Raw genomic sequence first — 18,785 nt, forward strand, 5'->3', positions numbered from 1 at the left:
TCACGGCTGATAAATCTTGCTAATTACAGGCCGGCGCGTTTCGCGCCAGCTAACCTCTGGCAAGAAACTGTTCCGACTGTTTTCGACCGGTGCGCTAATTAGCGGAACGAGCTAATTACGTGGAAATTATAATCGATCGGACCGCTAGTGTAACCTGCCGATTCAGCTTGCAACGATTTGGTTGGGTCACGAAAGGGTTGATGCAAGTGATTTAGTGACGCTCGCGTCCATCCGTAATTACGTCGGATAGAGAATTAATGACATTATGTTAAGAGAAGAACTCACAAGTTGATATCACTATACTCTATACAATCGATATATAGTATACATTATACGATCAAGAGTTTATAACTCGCATTTATATCCCCGGTGACTATTGTATCGACAAACGTGTCTCAGAACGTGGATAGTACTTCTGGGGTTTTGAACGTCTTTGCCACTTAAAGTTGACAAAGTAGCGGTGTAGGTCAACGTAGAGACTAGACCCAGAGGGGAAATGAACCCCGTATGAACACAGCGTGCGGATACTGCAGCTCTCTTGCTCAATAACTTTCCAACTAATATTTTATATTTGATATTTTTCATGCGCCAAAAGATGCTGATAAATACAACGAATGAAAAAATGACATTTGAATATTATTAGGACGTGATTGGTTAATTTTCTTCTTTACACAGTCACTGACACAAGATTGAAAGGCATGAATCATGCATTATGTGAAGCAGCACATCCATTATGTAGACAATGCGAAGTGTCTGCTTTAACTTGCTGCCGGATTTTAATTTTATTTATCAGTTACGGCCTACACGGAACCTAACATTTTTACATTTATTTTTTTTTTTTTTACAAACGCGTTAATTTAAAGTAAAAGCGCAAAGGCAAGGTATCTGCCCACGATTCGTATCTTTCGTTCAATTTTTTGTCCTAGTGGCAGAGTAGTTTTATCCGAACTCGGTAACTGATTGCGTCACGTGTTTATCACGTAATCAGAGTTTGATCGTGAATGATTTATGCTTTACATAACGAGCGTTTAACAAAACGAGCCAAAGGAGAATAATGCAAGCATTGGAGATGTTGACACGTTCGAAAACACGGAAGCTGCAATTCAATTGTTACAATATGTAAAAATCTCTGCGCAGATTAAAAGCTAACGCGAAGAATCGCGTTATACGGCAACTTGTCAAGCAGCTGCAAGAACAGCGTCAAACAAATGTGTACATTAGTCGTTCGTAACACATTAACAATGCGGAATAAGATTTCCACATTGTTGGTGATAAAAAAAGACAAGCGTGTTGTTATAGTCAAACATGGATCGACGTCGTACGTATTGTGTCGCAATAAATTTTCAAATGGTTTTAAACGATCTTCCTTCTTTTGTGAGCAAACAACTTCTTTACCATTGAAATTTACATCCTTCTATAAAAATCTATTCACACAGTAACTTGTTTGATAATGCGAAATAATATCTTCATGAAGACACAAATTACTTGAATAATAAAGAAAGTATCTGATCGCAGAATAAGAAAATACGATCGATAGATAAGCAAATCGCTTTATATCGTCGTACCATTGATATTATATGACGAAATAAATAATTTATAAATATTGGATTATAAAATAATAAGACGCGATAGAGCAATGGAAAGGTGATAAAATATAATTTATATCATATTTTGCGTTACTGTCTTGCTAGTAAATACTCGAAAACTCGAATAGGAGATATATTACGCAAACTAAATACCACGGGACACCATAAGAAGGATCGAAAAAATCAACCCCTTTTATGCAAACTTGAGTCAGTCATCGTACTTGAGAGCGTAGTTCTCGGCTCTGGATGATCCACAGTATCTAGTTGATGTGTCGATCAACCGTTCAACAACCAAGTTGCTATTTACATTAATCTTCAGAATTTAAAAACTGGAAATTTACAAAGTTGCGAAATGTAAAGCGTAACGTCGTAGAACTTGAAAAAAGTCACGTTTATGTAATTAAACAGAGGATCTTAGCGAAATAGAAAAGCCTTTAACATTTCGTACTGCAATAACGATTTCGCGATGACTCTGTTATATCTGAAGAAAGAAAGACTGATAAGAAGATCGATTAGACGCGAACATCAACACATTATCGTAACAATTGCATCACGAGTATCGTTATTATTTGTTATTACGATTATCTGGTTTAATCGTGGTAAGAAGTAACAGAATGACGATTGGCAATTCGATATCCAGTCACGGAGTTGTCGCGATAAAGTCTGCATGATGCGGCCAATCTGCGTGACTTTGGAAAATTAATCCCAATGTTGAACGAATCGATCGAAATGAACGCGTAGACGAGTGTAGAGCGTGTATTTTATTGCAAAGTATAGACATATCGTCGATCTGAAACCACGTGTATTCTGTTCGAAAATTTACACGCGGTAAACGAGTCGATTCGCAGAATTATATAAATATAGTAATTTCTCTTAACGCTGGTAGCTACTATTGTTATTACATCCAGAGCTAGAACTATGAAAGTTACTAGCAAAGCCTTATTCGAAACGTTTCGTTTAATAATTTATCTGCGAATAGAAATCTGCAAATGACTGATAGTCAAAGTTTTTATAATATTCTTCATAAACTTTCGTATTAGCGTCTCATTTTTGTACTTCGAAATTGCAAGTTTCCCGGATGAATAACCGTGATATCAGGTGGTCTAGGAATTGTAGAAAGCAATCAGGTTTCAAAAGTTAGTCACGAAGAGTATAATTCTTCCAGCCAAAATAGGTTAATTGTGCAAAGTAATAGCGTGAGCTAGCTACGAAGTGAAAGGTCCGGGTTCGAATCACAGTAGAACACACTGAACTGTTATTTTGGATTTACCATTATCCCGAGTTCTAAAATATAGAATGAAATAACTAGACGAAATAGAAAGAAACTATAGTTCCATTTCATTCAGCTTATTATCCGTCGCACGCAGTAGAGAGAAGCTTTTAACGGATCGTCCCACTTCATTCTGGTCATTTACATATTTGCATTTATCGTCGCTCAATTTATCATGCAGAGTTGAAATTGTTAATCTTCCTATTTACATGCATGCGATTAATTTTCACCATTTTATCGTTGAACACTCCGCTTCGTTTTACATAATCTTTTTCCTTCAATTTTTCCTCTTTTCGAAAACTAGCGAAGTTGCGGTATAGCGAGTTACGCAATGGTCATTTTTATGATGCATTGGGAAAACCTGGATAACGCGATATCATGTTCCTACTGAATAAATGATGGAATACGATACGTTATGGTTTCGTTGATACGAAATCCGAATTACGTTTTATATGCGAAACACGATAGTAATAATATCGATAGTGCATTAACTTTATCGCGAATATCAAAAATATTTTGCTCGGAGATACGCTTACAAATTTTCTTCGAGAAATTACTCAAGTGTAATTACTTCCGTAACGAAATAGAAATATGCCTCTATACAATTTCGATGAGTATTTTAGCAGTTGTGTATTTTGCGGTTGTTTCTGCATAAATATTCGGATCTCACTCGCAGTTAATCTTTGCCAGTGCTAGTCGATAGAGTTTATGCCGTTTAAAAGTAGCGGATATTGAGAAACGGACGAAGCAAGAAGAAAAGTAGGTAATTCGACGCTTGATAGAAATTGCTTGTCGGGTAAAAAAAGGGGGAATGAAAAAAAGTTTATGTCATGACTCATAAAATATCGACTAAACGGCGAAGAAAACTTGCAGAAAATCGTTTACGGCGGTTTACCATAAATTACAAAGTTGCTTAAACTATCTACCCACTTGTCTTTTCCTCATAAAACGTAACATTATTTTCTCCACGGTGCTTCTAAAATAAAAATAAGGAACTAATCGAAGTAATTCGTTATTTCAATAAATAAATCGTCGAAAATGTATTCCTTTTATTCTAGAAGCAACATAGGAAAATTTTCATAAAAATGTCAATCCTCCAAAGATAATTTTAAACAAGATCCTAATATATAAGAAACAGTCAAACCTGATCTTTATCACGACCTACTATGTAGACATCAAAATAGATCGATGGATCCGATAAGCAAGGAGATACGATCGACCTGGTTACGCTATCTCGATGATTTAAGGTGTAGCAGTCGTTCGAGTCACTCGATGAATTGAGAACAAGTGATCGCGTTAAAGGCTGATAGATATTCACACGGTAAATCGACGATGGAGTCTGTTTTCGAATTGTGCGCCTCTGGTACAGCGAATTGCCGGACGTGGTTGACGCGCGCGATTGAAAATAGACGCTTCCGGTTTCTCCTGGACACGTGCACGGGATTCAAGGCACGTAATGTGTGCCACGGAACTTGACCGAACCTCACAAAGCGAGAGTTCAATTGAACAGCCGTTGGCGTTCTTCGCGCGATTTGCAGCTGCGAGTAACCGGCACCGATTACGAATTCGTTTTCAACGCCTCTCGTCTCTCGACTCTATTGTTAATAAGTGACGTTCATTTCCTCTATTAGGATTGGAAAGCGAAACGAAGCGATCTTGGAATTGTTCCCGAGCTCGATGCAGTTTCGCAATTACCTTTCTGAAAGATTCTACAGAGAGAGGCAGAGAGAGAGAGAGAGTGAAATACTCGAATAAACTTTTTACCCAGATTCTTGGCATAATGAGCCATTTCCATTCGTATTGCTGCGTTGTTTGTATAATAATCGTGTTGCTGTTTGTGGGAATAATTATATGTAATTAGATATAATTATCGTATACAATTGTTTCAATTTCTTTTATGGATTTATCATGTCGTTCCACGATCTCGATGCTGTTTTTTGACGATATCGACCTCAAGATATTTACTATCAAATAATATCGATAAAATTATCACAAAGATAGACGCGAGAGAAAAAATACATATAGGAATGATACGAATAAAAGTTTCAATTAATTTTATCTCCCGTCTGTTTTTGCAAAGTTTGAACACATACGTGTGAAAGATGTCTTATATCAGTTAAAAAACAATCCTTGTCATTCTAAATCTGTATCGTCATTACATTTACCTATGGTTTTACCTGCCATTAAGATGAAAATGAAACAGTCCTTGAAATAACATGGATATAGTACAGCGGACTGTTCGAACGAAAGTCACGTTGAGCAAACTTGCTAATTCCATTTGTCGTATCAAGGTAAGCAGAGATTGGTGCAAATGAAAAATCGGATACGCGTATCGACGAGTTGACAATTGGAAAATTGCGAATGCAAAATGCTTTCATATTAGCATTGAGAAAATTTGAAAGAATTACTTGTTAACATACGATAAAAATCCTATCAGCTGCGAACGTGTTGAACAGCTTTGTGACGCGGTTGGTCTTATCTTATCATCATGGCCGTTGTGACGTTTGCACCTCAGTTCGTTGTTGAATCTCGTAAGCTTCAAGACACCGATGAATCGAGCATCCGGGCATTAAGTATCGAGAAATCGCGACTCGCTTCTCGGAAGTGAATCCAGTGCAAGAAGGGTGAAATCAACTTCGTTGATTGCTTTTGATATAACAATGACTATACTATATATGGAACATAGACTCTTAAATATAAAGAGGATAATGGTTCTCTTAATTCTTAATTCTCTGTCGTATAAACTGTGAACGTTACGTAACGCGAAAGACACTGATTTAAACAATATGAAAAAATGATTCGTATGGTCTGTAAACTCGAAATTCTGATATTGTCATGGTAATCTAAATGCTGTGTAAAAAATTAATAAAACTTACCTAATATCTAAGAGAGAAAATCTCTGTTTAGAAAATATCTGTGTCATTTTATCCAATGAAGCGGTAACTGTACTTATTATACTTATTACGCATATATTTTTACCATTTGCTAGATATTTATTGATATTTCCACGACAGGAATAGATATCGCGTTTTTCTTTTTTTTTTGAACGTTATTCCGGAGACTTGCAAACTTTATTTGTTAAAATTTCGTTACCAAACTACGTACTACGATAGTTTTGATACAGTTAAGCGCTATACAAATATTTTTCACACCGATCGTATCTTTTTTCTCATTGAAACAGCGAAAAATAGAACGATGAAGCGGATACCAATGAAAATCGCAATGGTAGTACACGTTCATTCACTGGAGTCGCGAGATTATAACTTTATTTCGCTGCTATTTGCGCAACTGTGTTCGCCGGTCGTAAAATCGCACGGATAACATTTAATGGATGAAAATGTTAAGCAACGGAACCTACGATCCTGAGAAACAGTAAGGAATACACGCGCGAGATTACACGGCGGGTGTTCGATGGAAAATGTCAGAGCTGGGTGCGCCGTGGTTTGTTATGTGTTTGTTTGCGCGCTATTGTAACGCCGTGCAATGTTAAATGCGAACCAAAGAGACAATCCCCGGGCGATTGTTTGTTCTAGAACCTTGGTAATCACGAGATTTCGCGAATAAGCGCTCCCCTGGGAATAATTAGAAGCACAGCGAATCCGTGAAAACGGAGAAATATTTTAGCGAATCTCGGAACACTGGCAAAGTTGGTCTTCTACTCTGCTATTATCTACCACTAATTATACTGCAGATCTTCCACGAGATCTTCGGAGATTGAGAGAGATCTCGCAGAGGCTGTCAAGACATCTCGTCTAAAGCAATCGACGACACAGCGTATCGATGTGTATGGAGATTTTCGAATGCAACAAAGGAAACAATAATCGACTCTTCGATTGTTTCAACGTCTCTTCAAACTTGCCGTTCGTATAGTTGCTAAACGCTAAAGGCAAATTCGATGGTTGGAAACTCGCGTTTCAATCCGAGTTGACAAACTCTACGGAGAAGTTGAAACCATTTCGAAGCTGGATTGTACGAAAATACCGACGTGTATCAGTCTACGGCTACAGAATTCAATTAAATGGGAGACAGTACGGAATTGTTGGGCGCAAGCAACGGCACTACGGCAGAGAATGGCAAAGATCTAGGTGCGCTAAAGCGTCTGCGGTGAAATAAAGTATACGTAGAAGGACTGAAACCGTAATCCGGCCAAGCGAGCCAGTCTCTTGACCTGACATTTAATGCTCTTACACAAGTCGCAACTACCCGTTGCTCTTTGTCCGCCAAGATGGTGCTATTCATCGAAACGATACGAGTAGGCCAAAGGGAGGGACGGGCCAATGATTTTATCGTGTCGCGTTTGAATGTACTCGACGCACCGCAATTTGCTATTTTCCACGGTATATGTACCATATCAGTTGCGAAATCGACGTTGGTATTGTCTTGTCGGCGGAGATTTGTTGGAACAGACTTTTGCGAATACGACTAGTGATCGTTATTATCATTATTAGCATAGTCCTGAATCGGATATGAGAATTCATCGAATACGCGTGCAATAAACACCCTGTATAATCAGACACGTGCGAGTTCCACCGTGAAATTGAGATTTCCACGGTTCTAGAGGCACGGCGAGCAGATATGGGAAACCTCGCCGGTTACAACGATGGATTGTTCGCACTAGCAAGTCGTGTTCGTCGGGGATTCCAATTCTGAAATTGATTAAATCATTTGACTTGCGGTGGCACACGTCCGGTGCTTACTACCAAGTACAAATCCGAAACACTCGCTAACTTTGATAGATTCGAAATCGAGTTTGACCGGAACAGAATGTGCGCGACGATATCTTGTAGACGTATCTATACGTTGTACAAGGTTTAATTGGAGTTAAGTGAAACGAATTACTATGTAGTAAACAAATTAAGTATAGCGGTGCCGATGTCACGGCACTGGCTGATAAAGGAAATCGAATAACTGGAGAATGAAAAGAGACAATTTTAACCTGTGTTTCTTCGCGATACGGAAGAAAAACATGAGAATTAATGGTACGATGATTCAGAGTGCGTCGACTATCTTTAACTGCCGCTCAGCAGCGAGACCGTTCTCAAAATATTTAATTATACGACCAGTAGGTGAGGCTTGTTTCAACCGTGGAATCTTTTCCAAGTTCTGGCAAATAATCTTTCTTTAAAAATAAGAAATAAAGTGGATTCCTATGTAAAGAAGCTTTTCAAAAAATTATCTTCCAGAGATAAGTAATCTAAGCGACTGGTTAACTGGTGCGTGTTGCACGGTTTAATGGGTTAACGGGTTTCGTTCGATGCGACGACTTTCGACTATCGTGGCGAATCAACGATCAGGAGAGAACCGAGTAACTTACAGGATCAGAAATGAAACATTATGATAGTACGGGCCTCGTGCGTTGCGTGGGTCATTGAGAGTGTCACGCGTGACGTGGGAGCGTGTGTACGCAGAGGTATGTCAGAGAAAATACGGCGGAAACACGCACCAGCCGGCGGCACCAGCGAGGGAAAAGAATGAAAGAGAAGGGACATCGTCGAGGAGAAAAGAAGACCACGGTACAAGCCAGACGGTAATTTTTCTAATTTGTTGTTATCCCCAGACAAGTTGAATTATGGCATGGGAGAGTCTGCTACTAGAAACCCACTGAGAATATACTACGTTTATATCACATTAGAACAGGAAAATATTATTTTATTGTATGATGTTGATACTTGGATTTATATGCTGTTTGCTATTAAAAGAGTCGTTATTATTGGAATAACGATCAAGCGATATTAACTAATAAATGGAATAGAGACAAGGTAATCGGTAAAACGAACGATTCGTGGAATGTATATACTTTTTTCAAATCTACAAAATACTTTGTACGTTTATCGCTAGTTTTCTGAATTGTCTTTTTATTTACTACAAGGTGCAATGTGCAGTGGTAGTTATGTTCGTTATAGAATAATTTTATGGCTAGGATATACTAGAGAAATTGAACAAAAGGATCGCGAAGGACGACGAAGAATGCATTCCATACATTGCTTCGAAATGACGCGTCCCTGCTTCTTTTATAACCACAGGATTTTCTCAAACACATCGACTTAATGAATCTTTAATCGGTCATTGCGCCTACGCTAAGAAGTATTTCTAAAAATAACGTAAAAGCTTGATGTTACTTGAAGATTATGGTTTTCAAAAAATAGAAAATACGTTGCACTATGTTTGCCCGAATAAAAATTTTAAATTTCCGATAAATGAGTAAACATCCGCGCTATGACAAACACAGTTGCTCGAAAACTACGAATTATAGGAATCCAATATTCCAACTACCAACTGCATTTTTCATGCACTTCCTACAAATACCATTTTGCTTTTAGATCCATACGCTGGAATATATGCACACACACACTGAAGGATCGCAGAGGACCAAGCAGGAGAAAGAAGTAAACGTTGCTGGCGAGTCAAAATCTTGTATTCGCTGGACTAAGCCGAAGATATTTATCAGCAGAGATTAAAACGGGACTTTCCGTGTGTAACTGCATAAATTTAACTTTCCTGCTATGTATATGCACCAACACATATCCAGATACCGTAACTTTTCGGTCCGGTCGACGAATACCACGAGCAGCATCCGAGACAAGAATTAATATGACAATCTCTACGACTTAAATCTCGAATGGTCCTCGAACGAACAATATTCGAGTATATTGCAAGCAATACAAAATATTATACTACGCTATTTATAACAGAAAAAATATTAAATTATATTACTGCATTATTATCTGTATTCTATAATACATATTCGTATCCTCATAGTTATAGAATTAAAACGATTAATACCTTTGATGATACACGTTCAAAAATGTTTATAAACGAGAGAGAGAGAGAGAGTAATTTAGGATTGTAATTTACAGTTCGCAATCTATATTTTATAGTGCAATAATTTATCTTAACTCGATATGTCGTTTATTATCGAGCAAGTTATATGCTACCACGTGCGTATGAATCAGAATCGAACAGAGCTTATCAAGCAGGTATTCCTTTTCTTCCTTGTCGTTATCGCGATTGATTGTTTGTACAGGCAATACCAGTTAATAAAACATTCCGACAAATGCTTAGCTGCTAATATCACTCGTAAAGGCGTTACAAGTAAACATAAAGATTCGATTTTACGATGCTATTAGGTTTAGAATTAAGGAAGTAAGTAACAGGAATTATAACGAGGATAATAAAAGGCGTAAAAACAGTTTTTGCCTATCAGATACGATTCATATAATATAATAAACAGAAGCGTAAATTATTCGAGTTCGATTTTCGCGACATTTGTGCAAAAAGCGAGGAGAGAATAATTTCATGGATTAAACAGCTGACACTTTTGTATCAGTGATAAAACCATTCTATCTGATAACGATAAACGAAGGTTAGAAGAAGGATTTCGACGATGACGAAGATACAGAACTTCAAAAGCTTGGAAATATTCAACAAATATTAAGAAAAAATCGGAAAGATAAATACAAATCTATTGGATTATATTAAAATTTCTGCTGGAAATTCTTTGGTTTAAATATGCAAATCTACGTTTAACTACTTAATAGTTACAACATTCGCATAATGCTACTTTTCGAAAATATTATCGTTGTAAATGCAGATTTTGGAGAAGGATATTTTATATTATTATATAATATTTACATTATTCGCGAGGTGCAAGTCCAATTATTTATGATTTAACAATAAATATAGTCCGACAAAATCTCCATTAGTATAATATCGAAACCTCGAAGGAATATTCCTAGAAATTTCAGGAAACTCCGCAATTTATAATATTTTAATTCCATTAAAATTCCATTAAAATTCCATTAAAATATTATAAATTCATTCTTCGCTCGTAATACGCTCACACGTAAGCTCGCACCTTTTTGCAAGTATTTCTACTCAATCCATCACGAAACAACACCCTGCATAAAGCTTCTAGCTGAAACAACCCACCCACGATAAGATCATCACATGTTAACGACGTTTAATCGCCGTACTATTAATCTCCGCGTTTACGACGATCGCTAAGAGTTTAAAACACGGTCGAAACTTTTGACCACGCTATCGCTTTCGATGCAGTTGCTAACACGATAAACTTCCCCTATATTTTCTCATTGAGTGTTGCATATATAATGTATACATACGTGTACGGCCACGGAATCGTTCCGCAACGATGAGAAAAAGCGGATGAGTCAGCTGCTTCTTTCGCAACTTTCTAACGTCATTTACACGCTCGCCAATCCATGTCCGATCGTTCACATGCAACTCCACGATGAACACAGACTATCTATGCAAAACGAACGCGATCCTTCGATAATTCCATGTATTCCATGTTTTCGTTGCACGAGAATTGAAGTTCAGGTACACGTGATTGGAATCGAAACAAATATTCCAAATCCATTTGGTCCATTCCTCCGAATATCGGCGTAATATTCGAATAAAGTTCGACACAAATGTAAAGTCATCTTGTTGCAATGTTTTATAAAACTAAGAATTTTACGCGCGCGTTGCGACAATTTTTCGAAAATAGATGGAATGAGACAAAGGTCTCTCGAATAAAATATCGTGACAAAGTGTCGGAAACTTGTGGCTCGCTATCCGTAGAATGCTACTGGCTTAATTAAGCCAACTCGCCTTCAGATTAACGTTTCATAATGAAATTTGTGACTCTAAAATTTCAATTATATCCTAAGGATTCGCGGGAGTTTCATTTCTTGAAAAATTAAAAGGTCGCTAAAGTCCTGGATCGCCTTAATCACATTACCCTTGAATGCGAACTGAGAGAAAACGCTACAAAACGTTTCACGAAATGCCCGTGGCAGAACCAGTAACGATCGCTTTAATTCCGAGTTTCGAAGTATCTCGAAGTAATTTTTAGAATGTAAATTAATTTAAAAAAAAATCGTACGATTAAAATAAACACGCTCGTCGTAATACAGACGTTACAAGTAATTTAAACGTTTCTTTCTATATTTTGTGCCCCTATATTAATTAAATAAACGAGACGTTTAGAGACGAAGTAATTTAGAATCAAAATTCTTCTTTAGAAGTAGCAACTCTATAAAAGACTTTTTATATTTTCTTTTCCTCTCGTACGTGGCACTCGAGCGGAGCAGGTCGAGTTTCATCAAAGAAAATTGCTGCTTTGATAAAGCCTCGTTTTTCACGTTTTCCTAACGCGCCATTCAAGGCATGAACTTGAAATAATCCAATTACGTTAATTTGACGACTCTCTTCATACAGAATTTCAATAAAGAGGATTCTTCGCCTTTTAGCTGCCTTTTCACAGTCCTTTAAATCTGAAAATTGGACATTATTCCGTGACAACGCCACAGATTCACTTTAAATTCCGTCGGAATACCCAGACTAACAAAAATAATGCATCGAGAATTGTGTATAAAATAAAAAAAAATATAGGGGAACTTTGATCTCTTTCGTTGCTCACATAAATTCACTACTCAGGCTAAGACGCTAGAAATTATGCAGAGAATATTATCGTACCTTCGTACTATTCTCGATTAAAGTACTGCTACAAGTTGAACACCTCGCATATTTCAACGCTACAACTACCAACAACTAAAGTATAAACTTGTACCAAAGAAATAAAAAATGAAATGCGAAAAGACACTCTAGAGACACTATGGAGTTCTACGAGCTCTAGCATTAATACGACCTATCGATCACAAACAAGATATGCAGATAGAAAGACTCGTGTCGTAACGGTTTATAGCAAATTGTCACGGCCTGTATTGTACTTTCTATTGACCGACTAGAACCAACTGGAAACATCCTTGAATATATCGGGATCATTTACATGCATCCAGTTCTCTTTTCACCACAGATACTCGCGGTTAACTTTGTGGTTAATTGCTCTCGTGGTTCGCACCTTTATTTTTTAGCTTTTATTTCGTCCAAGGAAGCATTTTGACTCGATATATACAGAGACCAAGTCGAACGGTTTCTTAGATACCTGGTCGGAACTCGGCGAAGCGAGTCTAACGAGACCCTTAAACTTAAATCACTCTGTTTACCGATACTGTATTCACGTTGTTTGCATGCGTATAATAAACTGTGAATCGAGTATTCGAGAGGAATTTGCAATGTCGTTGAAATTTACTTTTCAACAATTTTCTCTTTAGTAGATTTGGATCGAAGAGCAGTTAGAAGAAATAAAATTTCATTTTTCGTCATTCCGACCAATTGCAACGTTTCCAAAGTTTCTTTACGCGTCATCTGATAGATTAATTCTCCTAATTTCTCAAAAAAAGACTCGTTGTTCGATCCAATTCTAGAAAACGTTATTCTATAGTTTAAGAAAGCGTCCGAGTATTAGTGAGACTGACTGTATGAAAATATTACAGTAAGTACAATGGTGTGCGAGTGTTAGGTTGTCCGAAAAGTGTCGTCCTTTCACTGACCCTTCTTTCACAACGACGCATCTGTATACAAACATGAAACCTAATCCGTCGAACGTTGTGATCTTTATTTTGATAGAGCGAAATGAATCATAAGTGATTCGATAAAATAATATAAAACGGAAAATGTTGTGCATCCATCATTACCTTACAAAACGAAAGAAACTTTCCGGACGACCTAATACTTTTTGTAGCCATTGTAAAATAGCCATCTACAGTCTGGTCGTGTCATTTGTTTGATCGTGGTCATAAAAATTTGAATTTGCATAAAGATCGGTAGCCTCAAGGACGCATTGTCAGATACGCGAAGGATACTGATTTTTCTGTACTTACTACGAGCAGATCTGAACGTGCTGCTGATGAAGGCGGAAGCAACGAGTCCGCATTATTCTCCCTCTTTCTCTGCCCGGCTCTCGCTGCCCTCTCCTCGACGTGACGGCCACGAGAGAGTAGCCTTTCGAAGTCTTGGCCGGTCACGCTTGTCCACGCGTTCTATATCTTCCTTCTTTTTCTCCCGTGCCTTTCACTCTTTCGCCTTTCTTCCTCTATCACGTGATCTCTGTCCCTCAGTTTTGTCTCTTCCCTTCGATTACGGGGTTCGCACTACACCCGCGAGCCACAACACACGGTACCCATGGCGACGCGTTCTCTCGCCATTTACGTTGTCTCTCCTCCTAATGTTCTTCCGCTCCCGATCTACGAAATCGTCCCGTCTCTTTAATTCATTTGCATTCAACGGTATGGCACACAACCGACGACCAACGTAGTTACAGAAGACAAAGAAGGTATAATACTGGCAAGGTTAAGCGTGAACCGATGCGGAATATGAAAATTATGGAGAAAATAAATATAGCGAGGAAAATCGTGGAAGAGAACATTCATATTTTTTAACGAACTATGTTAATAAAAAGACGATATATCCGTTTTACTGACACGTAATTACACCTAACCGCGAACTTTTTCAATTACAATGAGATACAGGAAAGTTTACAGAAAAATATTTCTTTGCATCGTTACGAACCATAACAAACGTTACTTATTTACCGAAAAATTCTGCTTCCAAGAAACATTTAGAGCTATTTGGTAATTAGCTGAAGCAGTTTATTACGTATACTGATATTGGTCAAGGTTGCTTATCGGTTTACCGAATCCTTTCTAATGTACCAAACAACCTCAACCATTAATCGGTCGAAATTTTCAATCCGATCGATCGATTATTTCTTACGACTGGCGAGAATCGATCGTGATCGATATCGAATACTTAACCGATAGTATATATATCCTTCGCACGCCATTGTCATAGCAGTTTCTTTCTTTGTTCAACATTATTAGTCAGCGATTACCGAGTGAACGCTTGTCGAGGAGGAAAGTTTTCTGTCGAGGGAACTTGTTGCTCGATCATTTAAATCTGTGAATTTCTTACTTCGATAACTACAGCATGGTATCGAGGCAAGCGTTTCTTTCCTCGATACGCGTGTTCATCGAACGAGATCATATAGAAATCGATACTCTTACGCCTAGATTCACAAGCAGGGAAACGTCGATAACAGATCGACGGACAAGCGGTTTAAATATCGAAATTCATCGTAATTATCGACTGAATGAAACAGAATTGCACGGCTGATTGTTAATCATACACTTGTTCGAGTACATAGCCAAACGTTGGATTTCAGACTAACAAGTACAGATATAAGTAGCTAAAAAAGAGAAAAAGTCTCGTTGATGAGAAAATAGCGACTAACAGCGCGAAGAATTTTTTTCATTAGGAAGAGAAAATTGAAAAGAATTGTTAAAAATTTGCTATGTAAACTTCGATATCGATACGACGCTTAAAATGTTCTAAAAAGGCTATTATATCATTGTAATATTACTTTATTTTCGTGCACAAGAATTATATGTAACCAGTAGATATTTATGTATATATATAATAATTACTACTATTACAACATGATACACAGAATATGACTTGTTACTACAATATTGTGATACACTATCGCATACATCGGTACGGCAATATTATTATTGACATATAGTGGTAATTACGCTATGGCAATCATAACATCACTACCTTCGTTACTTCTGTAAACATAATAGTAAGTTTCTGAACTAGCCGATATACTGTGGCAATATACTTGTGGCAACCACCAAACTATTCTCAAACAAGTGCAATAGATGAAAATTAAAGAAAGTACATCTTTAAAATGTTTCTACGATTCTATGAACCGAATAAAAGTCGTCATCGGTAAAGAATTCGGAAATAATCGAAAGAAACACTTTTCGAAAATTCTCGGTATATCAGAGAGAGAGAAAGAGAGAGAGAGAGAAAGATCATAGTAAACATTCCTGAAATAATAAGAAACAATCGTGACGCATACCCGAAATCCATAGACAGAGGTCGACGCAACGTGAAAACCGAGAGACATCGATAATCAACACGCTGCTGACCGAAAAAAAAACAATGCCCGCGATTTGGGTTAGGTTGCACAATGAGGCTTTTGTCACAATTCCTTCGTAAAAACAGATAATAAGCTAACCTTCGAAACGTCTGTGCTTGTTGGATGCAAACGAATTAACGATCTGTTGACTTTCGTCTGCTCCACGCAAGAACCGTCACTGGTCGTCTGTCATGTGCACACGTTAGTATCGTAGTTGGTTTCGTAGTTGGCGGAAGTTTTCAAATTCACTGGTTCGAAGCGCGGACGATATTAAAGTTCAACAATGCGCACTATAAGACGCTCGGCGCGAGACTGACTACGCGAGTCGTGCACGTACCCTTGCTGTTTCGGAGTGTCGCGCCGTCTACCAATCAGTGCCACGGATTCCTGCGTAGGTATGCGTTCGCGCATGCGCAACGACGCGTCGAGCGGTCGCTTGCCGATCGCGAGCCCGTGATGCCACTGTTAAGGATAATAGTACTTTCTGAATTATGTATACATATTGCGATTAATAGATCGTAATTTAATAGGCCGTGTAAGATCCAATATACTAAATAGAAACTTCCATATCGATTATTATCAAAGTTTTTCTTTCTTGTTTATCTCTTTTGTTAAATGTTCCTAATTCTCGAATACAATCGATTACAGCGGTGTCTCAATTATCGAACGATTGATATGGGCCGAACATATCTCGAATAATCGAAAACTCGAATAGTACGGAAGGATCCATGGCTGTTAATAAATCGTGCAATAAAATTGTAAAAAACATTCTGGTCGTTTGTATATGTATTTAAGTTTGATTAACTATTTGATTGATTGAACGTTTGATTGCCTTGACAATACCTCGCTACATAAACTTTCGTATTCCTTATATTAATTTATGTTACTTTCGGAAAAAATGGAGTCATGGTAAAGTTCAAAGCGACTCGAATAATACGGAACTTCGATTAAACAGTGCTCGGATAACCAAAACTCCACAGTGCATTCTTTTCTAAAAGTTTACAGTGAACCGTATGGATTCCGATATAATTATCGGCAATCACTGGAATGTTCTATTGCTGCTGTATGTGTGATGTGTAGTGCCTTGGTGTGCGAGCATGAGTAAATCTCTGGAGAGTGTTCTCTTAAGCCTTCTTGGTAAGTTTAATCACCAAACTTATAATATACACAATATACATGTATGCTATATTAATTATTATGAAATATATTATATATATACATTTTATAATACATTCTTTCTGCTTGACTTTTGAAAAATTCAAATAATCGCGGAAATTAGTTTTTAGAAGTAACAAAAGATAAAGGGAGGTGCAACAAAAAATTAATGAGTCCCACCTTCTGCTAGGGACAGCTACTTAAATAAAGTAAAAGCATATTTTTATGCGTCCCGTTTATTAATTACGTGCCACGTCACGGACGTAATTTAATCACTCTCTGTCGTGCAATTTTCATTATAAGGAAATAAATTTTCACACACTAAATGTATTCTTTCATGACCAAACTTTCTTTTGCTCGCGGTACTCTTAACGTGTAATTTTGAAACACGCGTACGATTCACCGTGTTATCATCGCGTCGTTCTTTGATGATTGATGACAAAGGTGACAGAGAGAGAAAAAAAGAAATTATTTTACATCCTTGAAAAATGTAAATAATCGACGAAGAAAGAATTATCGACGAACATATTTCACGTGCGCTTGACATACAGGTTTTTGAAACGAGTATAGAGGACGGGCGCAGGTACAGATTATAGCGCAAACAAAGTTATAAAAATAGTGGAACCAGAAACTCTCTGGAACAGCGTGGAAAAAAACACTGTAACCGTTCCAAAAGTTATATCGTGACAAATTTATCAGATACAAATGCAAAGGTATTCCTAGAAAATCGAGGAGCGATCATCAAAATCATTCGTTGAAATATTGCAAGTGGCGACAAAAATATAAACGTACGTTTGATTTGTCCGTAAATCGAATTGGAGCAAATCGGATAGATTGTATTTGATTAAAGGGATTGCAATCCTCTGCCAGTGAGAAATTGATTCTGACCCGCAAGCTATAAAGGAATAGCAATTCGAGTAATTTGCAAAACAAATTAAACATTTTCGTTGACTATACTTGCCGTGATTTATTATTAACAGGGAAAAATTAGAATTACAACGATGACTTTTTACCTCTCTTAACCTGTTAAAGGTATTGAAAGTACTACTATCCTTTAATGATATTTAATCTTTTTTTTTATTATCAGTCACGAGTACTCGGAGGATATTTATAACTAGGAGCTAAAAATCGTTTCGATAATTACAGTGATTAAAGGCAAACTGTTTGACTGAAATTACTTCTTTCTTTGTACAAATGCTATAGTCGATTTTCTTAAAATAGAAACAACGTAACAGCTCTAGATTTTCCGAAGGATACTTTCCGAAGGATTTTTTAAAGATATTGGTTACTACTCATTATAGATACGTTCTGTCCTACTTACGATTAGCGTTCTCACCACGGTCGCTAATAACCTTACAAGGTGCATATGACCTTAAAAACACATAATGAGAATAACAACGAAATAGGTGAAAGAACATCGTCGCTGTATTTTAATAGTTACGCGATCATCCGTATTTGGATAAATCACGAATTAAGGGTTAATGAACGAAACAAATTACCGATGCGAATCGACGTTATGCCACGGTTTGGTGCTTCGACGCGAAAGTACGTAGGAGGATGCGCTTTTCCGGATGTGCACGCACGTGTATCTAACGAAACAGGAAAATCTCTGCACCACGGTTCACTACGGTATACACGATTCGCCTCGTTACGAAGGATGAGCCCGAAAATTGTGTTTCCGTAGCAATGAACTAATTACCGTAATAATCAGCGCTTATTAACTTACATAAAATCCTTTCTCTGCAAGCTCGAGCAGCATGGATCGCGCACTCTTCGCCTCGATTTGATTTGATTACGATAAACAGTCGGTTGTTTGCTTTTCGCCATTTTTCTGTATTTTATAAGAAAAAATTGGCTCAGACATCGTACAATTTTTCGTTGCTGTTAGACGAAGAGTGGCCAACATCAGAGAAATTAGAACGACAGCCATGTTTTGGCTGTTAACGCG

The 18,785-nt window shown here is 37.5% G+C and overlaps 1 protein-coding gene across 3 annotated transcripts in view; it reads right to left on the reverse strand.

Moving 5' to 3' along the window:
* LOC117233602 overlaps positions 1–16,037 on the reverse strand; it is a 50,766-nt gene extending 34,729 nt beyond the window's left edge. For 2 of the 3 annotated variants that reach the window (XM_033494071.1, XM_033494068.1), the window contains exons 1-2: positions 15,782–16,037; positions 13,581–13,943 (exon numbers count right to left, since the gene is read on the reverse strand). The gene's annotated coding sequence lies outside the window, so the exon portion shown is untranslated. Of the gene's footprint in view, positions 1–13,580; positions 13,944–15,622; positions 15,685–15,781 lie in introns of all 3 variants that reach the window. The other variant, XM_033494069.1, reaches the window with a different exon arrangement.
* Positions 16,038–18,785: the final 2,748 nt, after the last annotated feature.

Source organism: Bombus vosnesenskii, unplaced genomic scaffold (genome assembly GCF_011952255.1).
Source record: "Bombus vosnesenskii isolate JDL3184/JDL3185 unplaced genomic scaffold, Bvos_JDL3184-5_v1.1 scf7180000013297, whole genome shotgun sequence".
Taxonomy (NCBI): domain Eukaryota; kingdom Metazoa; phylum Arthropoda; class Insecta; order Hymenoptera; family Apidae; genus Bombus; species Bombus vosnesenskii.